A 5,073-nucleotide genomic window follows, 5' to 3' on the forward strand; every position below is an offset into this window, starting at 1 on the left:
TAAGTTAGAAAAGCTCTTCTGGTAATGTCGTAGTTGTGGGAGCTAAATATATATATATATATATTCATACTTTTTCTCTGACCTTTAAAATTCTGCTTGCTGGATTAATCATCAAACTAACAGAAACAGATTAGCAGGAGAAAGTCAAAATTTTAATGAATACTTGTGGGGAATTTACGTAGGCATGAAAATCCCAAAGTCAGTGAGGCAACATTAGGTTTACAAAACATTTTAGAGAAAGGAGAAAATGGAGAGAATGGGGTCTTTGATTTCAGAAGTGAGAATGGGCAATTTATAGGAAACTTGCTAAGCAACTCAGGAACAATAGAACAGGAGGTATCTACCTAACAGGCTCCTGCAGGAAGTCCTTTATTTACCACACTTAATTTAAAGGAGGCTAAGGGGACATTCTAGGATTTCCTTCCTGAAGCAAGTTTCTCTGTCTGAATCTCTTGTACAGGAAAGAGGCAGGGTTAAAGATTCTTTCTGAGTTTTGAATTTCTTAATAAACAGTGTAAAATCAATATGCCAGTGCTGGCTTGAGCAGCACATAGACTAAAATTGGAACAATACAGAGAAGATTAGCATGGCCCCTGCACAAGGATGACATGCAAATTCGTGAAGTGTTCCATATTTTTATGCTCCCCAATGTTCATAGCTGCACAATTTACAATAGCCAAGCACTGGAAGCAACCTAAGTGCCCCTCAGCAAATAAGTGGATCAAAAAACTATGGTACATTTACACAATGGAATTCTACACAGCAGAGAGAAAGAAGGAGCTCCTACCCTTTGTGACAGCATAGATGGAACTGGAGAGCATTATGCTAAGTGAAATAAGCCAGGCAGTGAAAGACAAATACCATATGATCTCACCTTTAACTGGAGCATAATCAACAAAAGAGAAAAGCAAACAAAATATAACCAGAGTCATTAAAATGAAGAACAATCTAACAATACCCAGAGGGGAGGGGGAGGGGACAGTGGGGAGAAGGGTTTTCAGGAACTACTATAAAGGATACATGGACAAATCCAAGGGGTAGGGTGGAAGCAAGGGAGGAAGGGTTTGGAGGGGGTGGGGGAGGAGTGGGGAGAAAAATAGACAACTGTAATTGAACAATAAAATAATTTAAATAAAAAAATCAATATGCCAAAATAGCAGCTTCAGCATGGCAAACCTTTAGTTCCTTTATAGTCAAGGTTCTCATTTTTTTTTTGTGGTGCTCATCCAGAGGAATAATATACTTATGAGTGCTTTTCCTTTATATTGATATATACCCTGCATATATAATTCCATAATCTTGAAACCCTTTGTTTCTTTTACGACATGTGTGATATCCCATACTGCTATATACATGAATGTATGTCATCTCCTCAAATGGAGGAAATATCTTATTTATTATTATATAGGTTATTCACCAGAGTACTTCCCCAGAATGACTAGTCTAATGCCTTGCATTTTGTACTTGATGAATATTTGTGGAGCTGAATCAAATCTCAAATTGAATATGGGTCAGTCATCAGAATTTATAATATTAGTCTTGCACCCAGAGCAAGTTAGGTTAGAGAGTCACAAATTCATCCAGCTTGTCCTCAAAATGAAATAAAGATGAGAAGATAATATTTTTTAAGATAATGGTGTTCTTAAGAAAGTTGAGTTTTTGTTTGTTTGTATTTTCCATTTTGGTCTAGTTGTTTTAGAGCCAGGTAGTATTTTACCCAGAAGAATGTTTAGAGCTTTTAATCTCAGTCTATTTTTTATTGTCTCCATCTTCTACTGCTTGACAACTTTCTGCTATATAGTACTTTGTCATGCAATCAAATCTCCAATTTCCTTTTTAGCTTTCATACAGCTCAAAGAATCAGAATGATAGACCTGCGAGAAGGGTCAACTACATGGCAGGCATTAAACAAGAAGCTCTGAAACAAAGTACTCAGTCTAGAATTCCCAGAAAGGCAATGGTTTAGAACCTTGTAAACATTAGTCAATATATAAAATTTTTCCTTCATTTTCTATGATTTCATATACTGTATTTAAACATGCCGAAGCTAACAAATTAATATTTTGGAATAATGTCTTAACTTTTCAATTTCAGTAAATGTATAAGGCAATATAGTAAAATAATTTCATTTTGTTCACTACTGATGGCCTATCCACTGGTTACTCTAATGTTGTCAAGGGTTTTCTTCTGTATATTTTTTGTAAATGAATTATGTATATTTTTTCATTCTGTATTTTTAAACTAAGATAAAAAGTAATAGGATGAATTGAATATATTTCCTCTTCTGAAAACAAGTGTTTCCATATTGAAATCCAATTTGGTAGTTTAATCAGTTATTTATTCTTTGTGATGTCATTACACTATAGCAATGATCTTTATATATGATATGTTTCAATAGCAAACACATAAATTACCATATGCTATGCATATAGCTCATTGGAAAATCACCATTAATTAAACAAAACTTAATTTTGTCATATGTTTTCTAAAGCAAAATGTTTTATCAAACACACTGCAAATTCCCTTTAAAAAAGATTTTAGCAATTATAAATTCTGATTTTTAACTAGTTGTATACATTTATACATGCCACTTAGTTATTTTTCTGTGATAGGTGGTATAAAGTATATAAGTAAAATTAATGTACATTTTCTTCACAGTAATAAATAAGGAATTACAAAATATTTTGCATGAGGGAAGATAGATGTAGTAATGTAAATGACATTACAAATAGCCATCCAAGTGACTAAAGTGAATCAATTAGCTTCCTATAGCTATAAAAGAGCTAAAACTTGTTACAAAAAAGGCCTACTGACAGTTTGGATGACATGTAAAAATCTATGTGACAAAGACTAAGGCTAATCAGTACTATCTTTTTTTATACTGAATGACAGGAGCCAAGAGATTTTGGCCTCCAGAAAGACAGGTGGAATCACAGCGGAAAGAACTCAAATGTACCCAGCAGTACTTAGTCTGTTGACAAATAACCTCCTCCTTCATGCTCATCATCACATTCTGAAAGTACCTTTAGTCAAATTTTTAATTTGACTTTTAAATATAAAATAAATTAAGTGACAACAAATGTCACCAGTATTTCAGAAAATTAACAAGAAAAAAATAAGAAATCAACTACCAAAACAAAACAAATGTGAAAGGAGCAGAGACTCTACTGGAGTAAGAAAGGCATCAGTTTGCTCAGTATTATGCAGAATATATGTAGTAATAATAATGCAAAGGCATGCTAAAAATTTAATTAAAATTGAATTGGAATTACCCACTGAATCCAGGGATAACTAAATGGAGACTCGAAACAGTGGTGATCCTCATTTACCATAATATGATGCCAATAAGTAAGGTCTAAGATTTCTAAGTTAAAACTTTTTTTAAATGGGGGAAAGGTACAAGGAGTAAGGAGTATAGCCGTTATGTACAAAATAGACAGGGGTAGGTTAAGAACAGTATAGGAAATGGAGAACCCAAATAACTTGTATGTACGACCCATGGACATGAAAAAAGGTGGGGGTAATGCTGGAGGGAGTAGGGGTGCAGGGCAGAGGGGGATAAATGGGAGAAAAAAATGTGGGACAACTGTAATAGTATAATCAATAAAAATATACTTAAAACAGTCTTTTCAGATGTGGCTCAGTTGCTTGAGTGCCATCCCCTACACCAAAAGGTTTGGGGTTCAAGTGCTTGTCAGGTCACATACCTAGGTTTCAGGTTCTATTCTTGGTCAGGCACATATAGGATCAACCTATCAGTGTGTCTCTCACATCAATGTTTCTCTCTCTGGCTCTCTATCTCTCTCCCTTCCTCTTTCTCTAAAGTCAATAAACATACTAATTTAAAAGATAAAATTAATAGAAGTATGTTATTTAGAAATATGGAGGCATGATCCACAAGATATTAGTAAAAGAAAGTTTTTACTTGCTAGAGGGACATTTGTTAGTATTTAATGTTAATTAATAACTTTTTATTTTTATGATTAAGTTAGGTGTATTATAAGAAGGCAGAAAACAATCAGTGTATTTCACAAATAAATGAGAACAATCATGAAGCCCATCTCAACAGATGGAGAAAAAGTTTATGATAGAAGTCAATCCTGAACAAATGTCTTAGCAAACTATGAATACAAAGAGATTTTAATTTGATAAAGGGTGTTTATAAAGAAATCCAGAAATAACATCCTTAATGGGGAATGCTGAGAGTTTTCCTCTTGATTTGAAAAAAGGAAAATGTGTCAATATTCACTTCTTTTTAAATTGTCTTAAAGAGCCTAACCAATGCTGTAGGTCAAGAAAAAGGAACTATGAGAATTGGGAAGGAAGAAATACAATGGCAATCATATTTCAGATGATATGGTTGAATACATAAAAATATCTTAATAACTTTTTAGTAATATTTATTCATTAAATATGTACATTCATCCAATTTTTTCTAATACAAAATTCAATAAATTGAGTTACCTTTAATATAACTAGCACTATAGTTAAAAAGATGAAATAACAAATTGTTTTTTATGTTTAGCAATAAAAATAATATTATAAAAGTCACAAAGGCTGTAACTATTCTTATACAGTTTTTTATTCTAGAAGGTCACACTGATTAAACCCCAAATTTTGTCTTTTGGTGATGGCATGGAGTGGGAAGAAGAAAGAGGGATTCATTTAATGGATATACATTTTTTTTTGTCAAAATAGAGTAGCTCTTCTTGTTACAAAAAGGATCATTAATATTATTAACATACTTCTAAAAGAATATTGCAGAAATATTCCTTGCAATTGATGAACTTTTTGGTAGTGAAATAAAGATTAAAAAGTCACAAACTGAAAATGAAAACATTTTTCTGATTGTATAAAATGTCAAATCAGAGAATCTTTAACCTCCTATGTGTCCCTGGTTCAGTTGAGGTTTTATCTTTAATATTTTCTTGGTTATCTCTTACTCAGCCTTCTTTTAAGTAGAAAGTTTAAGCAGATATATAGTTTTTAGAACATAGTTTTTTTCTTAAATTTGTTTAAGACATAAGAAATAGGTATACCAATGATTCTGCTGAGCAAAATTATAATAGTAAT

The 5,073-nt window shown here is 32.4% G+C and overlaps 1 non-coding gene across 1 annotated transcript; it reads left to right on the forward strand.

The window, feature by feature from the left end:
- The first annotated feature begins 531 nt into the window (after positions 1-531).
- On the forward strand, positions 532-638 carry LOC123818979. The gene has a single exon (XR_006785743.1). It is a non-coding gene; the product is annotated as a U6 spliceosomal RNA (small nuclear RNA).
- Positions 639-5,073: the final 4,435 nt, after the last annotated feature.

Source organism: Phyllostomus hastatus, unplaced genomic scaffold (genome assembly GCF_019186645.2).
Source record: "Phyllostomus hastatus isolate PE091 unplaced genomic scaffold, TTU_PhHast_1.1 phas_contig_29, whole genome shotgun sequence".
NCBI lineage: Eukaryota > Metazoa > Chordata > Mammalia > Chiroptera > Phyllostomidae > Phyllostomus > Phyllostomus hastatus.